The sequence below is a fragment of the Meriones unguiculatus genome, chromosome 16 (assembly GCF_030254825.1).
Source record: "Meriones unguiculatus strain TT.TT164.6M chromosome 16, Bangor_MerUng_6.1, whole genome shotgun sequence".
NCBI classification, from domain to species: domain Eukaryota; kingdom Metazoa; phylum Chordata; class Mammalia; order Rodentia; family Muridae; genus Meriones; species Meriones unguiculatus.
This window is the reverse complement of record NC_083363.1, coordinates 63,297,422-63,310,917: the sequence shown is the minus strand read 5'-3', so window position 1 is coordinate 63,310,917 and position 13,496 is coordinate 63,297,422. Positions and strand designations below refer to the sequence as shown.

The 13,496-nt window shown below is 42.7% G+C and overlaps 1 long non-coding RNA gene across 1 annotated transcript in view; it reads right to left on the bottom strand.

The window, feature by feature from the left end:
- The window catches only part of LOC132648271 (uncharacterized), a 153,164-nt gene that overhangs the window by 1,604 nt on the left and 138,064 nt on the right, over positions 1 to 13,496 (bottom strand). Inside the window, exons 2-3 of the long non-coding RNA XR_009586633.1 lie at positions 3,400 to 3,537; positions 2,241 to 2,323 (exon numbers count right to left, since the gene is read on the bottom strand). This is a non-coding gene — a long non-coding RNA (uncharacterized LOC132648271). The remainder of the gene's footprint in view (positions 1 to 2,240; positions 2,324 to 3,399; positions 3,538 to 13,496) is intronic.

The window sequence follows — 13,496 nt, the reverse complement described above, 5'->3', positions numbered from 1 at the left end:
CTAGATGCAAGGTGGGTGTCTGAGTGTCTGTTTCCCTTAACAACCACGTGAGTATCTTGCAGCACATGCCAATCTTCATGTTCATGTTTGGGGGCTACTTCACACTAATGCATGTTCAGGACCTATCAGTGTCATCAGTACCAACAGAGCCAGAAAACGTTCTTTCTGGTTAAACGAAGATTACGAAAATGATATTGTTAAGTATGAAAGGAGAGTATTTTGTTCCAAATCAAAATACTGGATGGTTTTCAAGGTAATGCAGTTCTCAATTAGGAACCCGTGTTCATCGTTCATCGCACTTGATTCACAGTTGTCTGTGAGTCACTTGAATATAATAAATTCAATTTCAGTTATATACATGATAATAATAATACTCACATTTTAAATATTTAAATCCTTCCATACTTGGGTTGGTTATCATTTTATCAATTTCTACATGGAAGTGCCCCATTTCTTAGCAATAGGAAGATGCAACAGAGATTTTTTTTTTTCTCTGAGTACATGAGAATGTGAGCATAAATGCTGTGATTTTTGTACTGTGTAAAGTGACTTTCAGATTCACATACCTGGATACACACTTTCTCTGTTGAAAAACACTACCAGTGTGGCTAATAGGTAACTCATCTGTGTGAAGGACTTCAGACCTAGACCTTTAATAGACCTGCACAAAATATTTCTCAAAATTCCATCTGGCTGCCTGCATGCTATCTGACACCCACACCTGCTCCATACGCCTTCGAGGCCCTCCTCTCCATTCCTTGACAAACCTTTTTTGTTTGTTTGTTTGTTTGTCTGCTGAAGTAGTTACTTTCCTGACGCTCCCTTTGTTATTTCCTTAAATCCTATCTCCCCCTGCTGGCTGTGCAACATGAAGCCTGCCTGGACGCATCAAAGCATGACGCGCTGAGGCCGGGAGCAGCTAGGGAGATGAACACAAGCGTGTAAATGGCACACGCACACACACGGCAGGTGCAACACAACTAGGTTGTTTGGCAGAGCGAGCTGTGTCTTGGATCGGAGTGTTTAAGTATGAGTTTTATTTAAAAGAGTAACGCAGCTGTAACACGAGCGACTCAGTGGGAGGACACGTTTGCGCGCACAAAAACGTCAGTTGTGCTGCAGTCCTGGCTTTGACTGTGTCGCCACATGGGCAGTTTGATGTGTGGCTCATGGGAATAGGAAGGGGACACACGCTCCTAGGTCTGTGTGTTGGTGCAGAGGTTGGTGGTCTAAGCTCGTCAATAATGGAACAAATCCTAACTTGTTGTATATCACCTTCACTGGCTTACCACAGCGCAAAGAGGTGTATGGGCCTTAGTGGATTTCCCGCCCTTTTTGAACTAGACTGGTCCTCAAACTAGACCATCGAATGTGCAATGGGAAAACACTCACGAAAACATACATGGCACCACAGGAAACGCCGTTTTCAGAACTGTGTCTACATGGTCTGCAATTTACATTAAATTGCTATGTTTTGGTTAAATGGCACCTTAGTTCCCAAGCAACTCTTTCAATAGTTGTTTCTTTAATTATTATTTAATTTTGTGGTTATGACTGGTTCTCAGTTAAAGAGGGTACTACTGACAAATTCAATTAAATGAAAATAGAGGACTTAATGGTCCATGCTAATGCTTCATTTCATACATAATATTTTATCATTTTCTGTGCAAATTTGTAATGAGTGCTTGGTTTGTATTAATAAATGCTTACATTTGGGCCACATAAAAATATAGTAATTAAAATACTTTGCTAATAATATTTACTTATAAGTGCTCTAAAAACAATTAACCCATTGATTCCAATTACTTTTTACTAAATCAACTTTGAAGAATATAATTTGTTGGCATCAAAACTATTCTCTTGATTCTACTTTTAATAATGTGCCCTGGGTGCTCTTTTATTGTATTTTAATAGGGCTTGTCATGCATCTGCTGCAACACAGATTGTGCAGACTAATGGCAAACAAAAATTTTAAACAAAACTACCACTTTTTTGATTTAAGAACAAAGGACATGTGTTATAGATCTGATTTCCAAATATTTAAACTGAGAAATGTAACTGTTTATTGTATTGAAATGAACAAGAATGGGCCGTCTTTTGCTCTTTAAAGTAAATGTTTCTCTATGACCCCCCCCATAACCTCTAACAGGAGCCATCTGTAGACAATTTACATTCCTTCCCATACCACGAGAAGATACGCTGTGTCTCCAAATGAATGAAAGCCTTATTTACAAACATACCGCAGAACCTGTTCTTCACAGCTCGGGTCTGCAAGAGCAGCGCTCAAAGTCAAACATGCTTCACGCGGAGCTTCTACGCAAAACTGGAAGAGAAGAATTTTAGTCTGTAATTTTTAAAGTGGGAATTGATACATTTGTTTAGGGTTATTTAATTTTCAACACCAGATGAAGACAGGGCGCTCACAGGATTTCTGAAATGTCTTCTACAGAACTGTAATCAAGATATCAGACCTCAAGAGAGTACCAATAGGAAAATGGGAAATGTTGATGACAGTGTATGGTGTTATTTCTTCTTAGTACATTTTGGAAGTGACACTGTGCTTAGGAAAAAGGGGGCACAGAAGGCCAAAGTCACAGAGAGTGTTGAGATTTTAAAATGAAAGAAAAATGCTTGAAGTAGTCTTTAAAGATTACTAGCCATGGAGATAAACAACAAAATTAGAACAAACTGAACTTTTCAGATTACTAGAGGCTGACCTGCAGGTTCTTAACCAGACAGCAAGTTGGGGCCCATCAGGAAACCCTTGTATTTATAAACATATACGACATGGCTGCTGCTATTGTTGGGGTGCAGCAGACAGCATCTTCTGCCGGAGCTCCTGGAGGTCTTAGCTCCAGTGCTTGAAATTGTGCCCTTCTAGAGGCAAGGCTGTCTGTTCTGAAGCAGAACCCCACGTTACTACAATTTATAAGGAGGGTAAACAAACCTGGCTTCTGGCCTGAGACTAATGAGATTTTGTGTGTAATTTGTAGATGCTTTGAGCCTTTAAGCTGTCTTTTCAACTCATTTCTACAGCGCTGTGGAAAGACAAGCCTAGTGATTTTTATTTACTAGTGATGCTTCCATCATCATGGTGGCACACACCTTTAATCCCAGCACTCAGGAGGCAGAGGCAGGTGGATCTCTGTGAGCTCAGGGCCAACTTCATCTACAGAGTGAGGTACAGGACAACCAGGGCTACACACAGGGAAACTGTCTTGAAAAACCAAAACCAAACAAAGATAGAGGGAATGAAATTTGAATAATTTTTTTTGACACAGATCTGCTGATATGTGGACATTAGTATAACATAGTAATTTATAAAGCAGAATGGGATTTGAGACATGGAAATAGAGCTTAATTCCAGCCGTCAGAATAGACAGCCCCACCATGGCCTACCTCGGGATCTGTCTGAGGACCGGTGAACTCTGTGGCATTTTCTGTGGTGTTTCCATGGCACCTGGGTTACTATAAGCATCAGCGATGATAAAACTGAGCACAGTGAACTGCAGAGGCATCCTTCTTCAGGACAATTTGCTGTTGAGGAAGTAACCAGATATGATGATTTGGGCAAAATGCTTCACCCCAAGAAAGCAATTAAGCTAAACTTGATCTTTTATTCTCACTCAGTGAGCTCCTTCCTTCTCACCTAAGTGATGAGCTGTGTTTCCTTTCTTTCAGAAACATAGGCAGGCATGTCCAAAGATTGGTTGTTGCGTCAATTCCTGGGCCATCAAACCTCAAATGCTGGAAACTTTCAAATTAAAGCATGGGAGGCATGAAGCTAAATGTTTTAATAATGTTAACTGCAGAGCTAGCATTCAAATATGCTTCCCTTTTTCTACTCTTTGAAAGGAGCTTTGAATTGGAAAATGTCTTTTTTTAGCTCTTAAAGGAATCTTCCCATAGAGAAAGCTTCTTTCAAAGTATTGATGGCTGAATCGTGCCTCGTTTTGAAGCTCTGTTGGCCTAACAGGATCTGCTTCTTCCTCTCTCATGGCAGAACATCAGGCCACTGGTGCTCTGCGCACTCTGGATGCCTGCATTTTCCTTCCACGTGTGTCTCAGGCTCTTCAGCAACTGTTGCTCCAAACCCAGGAGATGTGGAGGCTTTACAGAGGGTTAGAGAAGTGAGTGAATCTGCCTGCTGGAGTGCAGGTCTGACCCGTGTAACCACTGAGAAAACAAAGCCATTCTGCTTAGGATGAGCATGAGATGACGAGACATCGCACAGCAGGAGAAAGGGACAGACACTTTGCTCTCTCATTGCTTGGTTCACAAAGTGTCTACTGTTTGGGAACTGACGAAGCAGGATTGACACCGTGGTAGTTGTTCTTAAATGATATGGTACTGAACAGATAAGAGTATAGCTCGCCAACTACACGATCATACAGAAGTCTAAGCCAGGCAAGCTAAGAATTCTTCAGCCTGCCCTTTGCATGATGCCTAGCACTGCTGAGTGAAATGGGTGTTAGCGACCTCGAAGCTTTGTCTGTAGCAGCATTCACTGAGAAGGACCGTCCTTCTGGATACGCTTTTGTGGGATTCAGCTACATGTCCCCGCGATGTGATCAGCCTTATCTGAGCCCATGGCTCTTCCCGTCTCTTTCATTCATAGAGATCTTACTTGCTCTATTTGTTCTCTAGCTCTTTATTCCCATTCCCTTTATAAGCATGTTCCTTTTCCTGTGAGTTCTGGCATTCCACATGGTTCTAATTGTACACTGCAACCATAGATAAGTCAGCCATTGTTCTAGAGGCCCTGGTTGTTACTTGACAGTAACAAAGGAACTGAAGCCGGCCATTAGTTCTGCTGGCCTACAGGGAAGGGTGATAGCCACTTAAAGGTTTCCTAGCTCAGTTGCTAGGCCTCCTACAGGTTTGGCTTAGCTGTGTTCTCTGCTCATTGCTGTCTGAATAATAAACCACAGAGAGTTGCTCACGGCTACTGGTGGGACAGCATGTGCACCTTGGTCCTAGCCACGTGTGTATTCTGTTTTATTCCCAGAGCAAAAAGTGTCCGATCAGTGCTACAGTCACCACACAAATTTCTAAGTAACTTAGTCAGAAGTAAAATGTACCATTAAAGAAAACACACAGCCTCCAGAACATCTTGGTCAGATATTTTGTAGACTGAGAAATTAAACCTGCAATTCCTTAAGAGACATTCAGATGAAGAAAGATACTTATTTACTGTTACAGTAATTGGGAACCTGTTTTCCTTTGGTTTGTTTGGTGCGGGTTAAGGTGGAGAACTTGAGAAGGCACAAAGGAAGCAGAGGCAATACTTTCCTCTCTGAAACGATGACACAGACGCGGGACAGGCGTGAGTTTTATCAAGCTGGAATTTTGCACCATGAGTTTGACCACATTAAGTGACACATTGCCCTCCAACCAGGAAGTACCCACAGAAAGCCGTGTCTGTGAGGATGGGGAGCTATCTGAGCAGAGGTGGCTTGGGTGGGGAGATGTGTGGTTCCGTCAAGACGGTGGGAGTTCAGAGAAGGCCCTTTCATGTGAGATGCGGCTAAGAAATAAAGATTATAAGATAAATACAAAGTCTGCAGTCCTGTGTCAGAAGGCAATGGTGCGGAGAGCCTAAGCAGGTCTGAGATCAGCTGTTGCAGGATGGTTTCAAAATGTGAATGCTTGATGAGGACCGTTCTGGTAAGAACTAATTAAAAGGTAAATACACCTTTAAAATGTAAATGACACTATTTACTGATAGCTACTTTTTCTCACTCAGCTAACTCAGCTGTGCTATAGTTTCATCCAAGGGTTCTGAATGTTCTCGGTATGCCATGCCCAGGATTTAAGTAATAGAGCATTCAGACTAGACAAAGCTTGCGGGATCTTCTGCAGTCCTCTCTCAGTTGTCTGCACGGGCGTCCCATGGTTGGAATCGGCCCAGCGGATCATACCAGGGCGGTTGGAACATGTCTGTTCAGCAATGTCCATGTGCTAGAAATCCTCCCAAGAGAGAGTTCTACTGAGAGAGGATTAAAACTTGTCACTAGGCCAAATGGCAGATCTTTGTTGGTCCTCTGCAGCACACAGTGACAGGAGAGCTCATGTTACAGGTTAATTGCCTTCAGGGGCGGAGTAGCCTGAGTAGGGTTTGCTTTGGCTTAGCAGAGTATTAATAAGGAAACCCAACACAACCTGACCACCAATACCAGGGGCAGAGAATTCTGGCAGACCAGGGCAGCTCAGGTCCTGTGGGAAAGGCTAACACGCCGGGCCCATCTGATAGTCGCGGCACACTAGGACCTCTCCCTGAAGTGTTCCATTAATGCTGAGCAAAAAAGGCCCTTTCCTCTGGTACATGTGAGATTCAAACAAATGGTACGCAAAACATTATGTTTCAAGTGCAAAATGCGAAGGAAAACAAATTCAAGGCTGCAGACAGAAATTTGGAGAATTGAGATACTGCCCACTCAGTGGATTTCTTTAGCTGAACACAGCTCTGATTATTTCACTTTACTTCAGATTTTCTTAAATAAAAATAAGATTGCCCGTGAGTGAGACTTGGGTCCCAATTTTATCCACTGCATTTTCTTTTCCTGGCCTGATTATAAACCCCTGAAAAATCAGCATTCTTTGTACAATGAGAATAGTGAACATCTTTCTAACAGCCTGAGTGATACTAATTACCCATTCTGTACTTAGAAAGTAGAAGGATGGGACTATACAGGCTCGCAGAGTCCGTGCGTGCAGAGGTAGCTGGCCCGTCAGCGTTTCCATTCTGTGTGAAATGCTTGAATAGATTTCAGAAATGGCAGAGCTGCCTCTTTTGCTTCAATCTACATGGCAATTTTAGCAAGCCAGCATTACTCTGAGCAGTATACAGTATATCCTAGTGTACACAAAGTCCAATTTGAATCTGTGGGATGAATTAAAATACCGTATACTAAAGAGCTGCTCAAAAATAGTAAACTACTGTAGCGACCAGCTGCAATCTCTTATTTTGCCTTAAAACTCTTCTCTATTTAAGTAAGACCAGCATATGGCTTATCCAAGCTCTACCTCTTAATAACGGGATAAAAACTGCCTCCTTTGGAACATTATACAGCACTGCTTAGGTGTTTGTAAGGGCTGATAAAAACTTCTTCCATGGCGTCTCCCTGCAGGAGAATCAGCAAAAGGCGAGGTCCACAGTAGAGACAACTGTCTGACTTTTCCCCGTTCTCATGCCGCTGGTGCTGTCTCGTCCTGCAATTCTATTCCAGGGATTCTGTAGCAAGAAACATCCGTCGTCCAGTGATCAGACCAGCGCCCGATGCCCGACCACCTAGAAAGAACTGGGGTGTGTGAGTCTGGGCCCTGAGCTCAGCCCCTGGGCTTTCTGCATGGCTAGTGCAGGACAATGTCCACACTCAGTTTCAAAATGTGCTGTCAGTCAGGGCTCTGGCACCAGCGCGACCTCAAAGCGGGAGAGCAGTCCCTTTGCAGCCATGGTCAGTGACTGGGGGCCGGGCGGGTGAAGCGGGGTGGAAGGACGCACTTTGGGGCCCCAGCATTCGCTTTTCCCATGCTCTTGACAACTAGCAATCCACAGGAATTTTGCTTTCTTCTGTCTTCCCAGCCAGCCCTTTCTGCCCCCCGCCTTTCCCGGTTCACTTCTCCCCCACCGTGCCCTGCCTTTGCTGAAAGAAAGAGACCTGAGTGCCACAAAAGGCCAAGGGTAGCTCACTTTCAGACCGCAGGGCAACATGTGTTGAGCGAGCAGGAGCAGCAAGAAACACTGCATACAGCAGTTAATGCCGCAGACATCCGCGGTTCTGAGAGAGCGCTCTTTGTAGCCATGCATATTTATTGACATTCAAAGAGCTTGTGCTCGCATACCAGACAACAGCCATTGAGAGCACAGGCAATCTTAAAATGATTAAGGCCCCGGAGTTTACTAAAGATATGGTATGCAAAGAATCACGAGAAAGCCATAGAATATTAAAAATATTAATAATGTCAGTTCTAATAATTCAATATGAGATTTATTGTAGCCCAATCCTGTTCCAAACGGCATATCCTGTCCTTTTTATCTTGAGAATGAACAAAGATCACGGAACAGATTGTAACCTGGGTAAATTGCATGTCTGTTTACAATTGTATTTCACATATTTTATATATCATTTGCAAACTATTCCCCAAAGAAATATGCATCAAACTTTTGTTTAAAAAAATTGAAGATTTGATGACAATCTGTTTTCCTTTCATTTGTTTCAGATGCTGCTGAGATCCTTTGTATCTGAGTGCAGGGTCCCGGGCTGGTATCACTCGTTTCTTTTGTTCTTTCAGCCTTTACATGCATAAACTACATTTCTTGTAATGATATCACCACGATTAAGTAGAAAGGATGGAAGAGACAGAAGCCCTTCTAGAAGCCTGCAGTTCACATATGCAATGGAATCGTAGCTCTCTGATCAAATGTGAGTGCCAAGTGTGTCTCACCCCCCCTTGGAAAACTCACGTCCTTCTACCTAAGGCTTGTTCTTGTGGGGACATGGGTTTCAAGGCTTGTCATCGCGGAGGCGTCCTAGGTCGTGATCTGAGGAAAGCAGTTAAGAGCTGCAGCACATTTAGGAGTATGTTATTGTAGTCTGCTCTTGGGGAATGGGAAACTACTCCCTAGTAATTAATTGGTACAACTGATTTAACTGTCAAAACTGAAGTCTTAAATCTTGAAGCAGCCGATTAACCATTAGCACAACCAGTGGTGACTGCCTAGGAAAGTGAGTCTCAGTAAACACCAGGGAAGGGCAGAGATTGAGAGCCGCTTGCTAAACGGCTTCATACAGCTCGGTCTCACCATTCCTCATAGTGTATTAATTGAAGCTCTCTACTTCCAAGTCAGCTCGGAGATCAGACAAAAAGCACTCTCTCATTAAGGAGAGACATTTCTATCCCACTACAAATAAGGGCTCTTGTATCATACTCAGACTAAATACTATTGTACACTTGATATTTAATTACTGTTTGTACTTGAATTTAAAGCATTTAAAAATACACATTTTTTAAAATGCCTTCAAAAATCATTAAGAGAAAAAATGTATCTCTACTATCATGTCTACTTATGCATAGGCATCTGGTAAGTATAAGGAATGACTAATCACTGAGCTTAACAATAACCAAGCCTGGGTGTACGTGTTGGCTTTGGCTTAGGAACTAAACACACACATTTCATAGTAAATGATAAGGATCACTGGAGAGGCCCGTTAAGGAGCTTGGGAGAGGGAGCAGTTACTCATTGAAAACGCTTTTGGCCACTCTTGACCTTTGAGTTCCCAACTTAAAGGACACATAAACAACACCATTCTCCAGCAAGTTGCCTTGATAACCTGCTGGAAAAGGGACAGAATATCCTGCAGCCATTTGACATGCACAATTTAGCAATTATGTGGTCGGGGAGGAATGATTTTGTTAAGCCACTTGGGACTGTGGTGTTTACAGCCTTTGCAGATCTATAGAAAAACCCGAAGTCTAACCAGGCGCAATCAGCGTCACCGTGGCACAGCGAGTCGAGAACAGTGCGGGAAAAGCAGTTCTGTGCTCTTATACCACCCAACCCAGAAGACAGGAGCAGGGCGAGGTCTTGAAGTGAAGCCATCCATTTCTGTATTTAAAGCACAGATGCCTAAATATCACAGGAAAAGGTCTTTTATTGCAAATTAAAAAGATATCTTTTCTCCAGGTGAAGAAATATTATTTTTTTAACTTTCCAACTAAAAGAAGTTGTCATTTTTCTCCTAGCTTTGAGAACATTATAATTTCTATTTACTTTTATTTTCCACAACATGCAGAAGTTACTGGCAAGTTGAATAGTGCCATTGCTTTAAATATTTCAATCTAATTCCGGATTCTTGATTTGTTTCCCCTGTGAATAATTTAAAACTCTTTTTCTTTTGTTTAGTTTCCTTGATAGGAAAAATATGGTATTTACATTTTCTTTTTAAAAAAGAGAAATAGATTAAAAGTAGGTTTTTTTTTTCCTCATCACAAAGTAAAATCATGTTCAAACTTTTACACTTTTTACCTGCAAGCTTGGCTTAGTACTTTCTCTTAGCCCTGCCTTCAGTTGGGGGTGGATTACACAGTCCTATGCCCTCATCAATCAGGGACAATCGCAGCAAGCCTGACTGGGGCCCCTCACCCTAACCCGTTCCCTGCTGCTCGGGCACTGCCTGCCAAATGTCGCAGGAAGTGACTGGGATGCACACAGCCTTCCAGGCACACCCTCGGGGAGCGTGGGGTCACCGCCATCCACAGAGAGCCCAGAGCAGCTGTTCTCTAAGCACAGACTCTGAAGCTCCCTCAGCTTGCAGAAGATCATCTCTCACACGGATCTGTGATCCCGCCAGCTCAACACATGCCACGAAGGCAGCAGCACCCCACACCCACCTCTCCTGCCAGTGTCTGGTCCAGGATATTGAGGTTGGAGTTGAAATGCAAAATAGATTTTTGCTTTGTCTTATTAAACCCAAAAGCCAAGGAAATAAAAAAAAAGAAAGAAAGAAAAAAAAAAAAAAACAAAACAAGAGTTGCCCAGGACATATAACGAGTTCATTATCTAACAAGGCCGTGTAGATGTGTAAGGAAAGGGCCACCGTCACAGAAGCAGGAGAAGAGGAAAGACTGGTTGGCATAGAAATTGGCTCTTGGTGCTCCAAGGACCTTGAAGTAGACTCCCGCTTCCGATGCAAGTGTGATTTTTCAGCATATGGAACGCAGAAGGATAGGGCTCCCCACACTAAGTCACACAAAATTGATATTCACCCGTCAGGACTTGGGAACTTTTGGGGATCTACCTGGCAAGGAAATGTATGTGAGCATGTCCCACAATGCAGCCTTACCACGATGGCTCTTGGACTGTGCCTAACCGCACTCATCGTGAACAGATGTAGTTTGTGCCTTGAAGCCCTTGCACAGAAATATTGGCTGAAATGATGATTCCCCATGTGCTGAGCTGCTGAACAAGCCCGTGTTCTCTGAGTGATTACCCAGATTCTCCTCCAGCACATAAGCAACATCAATGCCGCCTTTGGTGGTTTCTTGAAGAAATTTGGGAAGGTGAAACTGGCTTGCCTCATGTTGATATTAAAGAAAAGCACCAGGTTACGGTTATCATTCTGCTTTCTTAACATGTTAGATTGCCAGGCCCCTCTCTCAATGATCACACGTAGACAGGAGATAGCACCTGGTAATCGGCAGGATCCTCCCAAGCACCAGCCATGACTGCTATCTAAATGTAGAAACTTCTCAGTTAGTGGCCTGCGTAGAATAACGGGCCAGTCGCTGACCCTGCCGGGACCTGCTGTACCTCATAAGGAGACAGAAGACAGCTCAGCTTATAGATATGAGGGGAATGACATAAAGGAAAGCAAATCAGGTGCTCCTCTGGATTCCTGGCATCAGAAAGGTGGTCTCTGTTGTTTCCTTAGAGTTTTGCTAAGATTCCCAAGAACGCATAGCCTCGCTCTCCACACCCCACCCACCCACCCCAGGCACTGTCAGCTTCTTTGCTTTGTTTCCTTCTGGAACCCTTTCTAAAACTGAGGAGACTCTCTGCCTCCCCTCTTTTCCTCTGTCTTCCACTGACAAGAGTGTGGGTTTGCTGGGATAGTTATTGCTGTGATTGCTGTTGTTTATGGCCTTATCTAAGGCACAGTCTAAGGCACACCTTCACCATTACTCTTTAAATATGCATTGAGTGAGAGAATAAATGAATATATTAATAAATGAGTGAAATGGGAGATTCTTTTCAAACGTATGTTTGCCATCCTGGACACTTACCTGGGGGTTTCCTTTTTTTTTTTTTTTTTTTTTTTTCCAGTGCATTAATTGAAAAATACTAGTTTTCAATTCTTTAGGGCCAAATAGAATATTTTTTTCTAAATACATATTTTTCAGTGTGTTTTCTATGGTCCAGTTGATTCTAAGTCCACATGGAAATGAGCATTTTTGTCATATGGAAGTTGGTCGGTGCCGTGTGAAAGACTGAGCTCACGCCCTGCTGATGGAGCGCACTAGGTTATGGAGCCCAGCATCGTGGCTACAGACCCAGGCTGTGACAGCTCAAGTGGCCAAGCTGAGAAGCTGCATTTCAGTGGCTGTCTGTCATCTTGAACACTTAGAAAAAGCACTGGAGTTTTGATTTCCTCATTCGTAAGCCCGGAGCATGGACTTGCTCGCCATTATAGCCCTCTAGCTGATGCTAGAATATTCCGACTCTATGACCTCACTCTCTGAACTAAACAGCGTCTCTTCTATTCTATAGTAACAAGTCGCTGCCATCCAGAAATGACATTTAGGAAAATATGAGAGGAAATCAGAACTGGGATATAAAAATGAGAACAGGGCAGCCGCTGGGATACACAGTTCCAGACATTCTTCCATATTTTTACTTTTTTTCTCTCTTAGAAAAGCATCTACAGATTTATTAAATCAAGAAAAGAAAAAAGATGCCTAATTTTAAATGCATCCCTTAACGCCAACCATTCTTACTGCAGATGAAAAGGTAAAACAAGCTGTACTGAAAGGCATGTGATTGCAATAGGAGGAGGGAAGCGAGTCCTCCCGGGAGGGGAGGTACACATGGTTAGAATTACCAGGACAGCTATTTGTCCTCCTCCTGCTTCGGGAGGATGTGGTGTCATCGCTGAGCGTGCTGCCTCGAGAAAGTGCTCAGGTCTCTCATCAAATATCTTTGTCACTTACTTTAAGTGGGAGTGTTAACACCTTTGCTGTTTCTCTAAAAATGGGATTTGCTTCTTTTTTTCTTGAGTAAAAAGAAAGATTGCTATAAAAGGGAGCGCTAGGCAAGTCAGCAAAGGAGACAATGCTTCCTTAAAAGGGTTTCCTTTTGATTTCCCACCTTACTGAGAGGTATGACAGAACACCTCATGGAAAGGCTCACTGGAGGGATGTTGAAACTCAATTACCTGTGTTAGTGAACCACCTACAGATCTTTAAAAATACTCTCTTCTCACAGGGCCTGAATGTGAACCAAATGCTTTTTTATTTGTGTCTCTGGAGCCCCATTAACATAATGAAATGCCATTTGACTTTTTTTTTTTTTTTTTACTGTTGAAAAATGCCCCAAATGAATCATAAAATATCCATCATAACTAAGAGCTAGTGGACAGCACTTTCCATGTCCTTCTGGTTACTCAGCATGCACAGAGCACCACACAGGCCTGGACAGAGTCTCCCTTAGTCCCAAGGATTGAGAAGCCAATGTGGATTTTGTTCTGCACTGGTGGATTTGGGTCCTACTGATTTTCTGAAACATGTGAAAACAGCTGAAAAAATTTTAATACTATGCTTCCATTAAAGATTTAATCTACAATATATATATTTTATTTGACATAGGAAAGATATACCTAGGAGTGTTGTTTCTCTATCTGTACATTTTCTCACTTCTAGTTTATATCCAAGGTATTGAAAATGCCTTCCAAGTAGAAGGAAACCATGGATGTAGAACATTCTAGAAAAGGCAACTA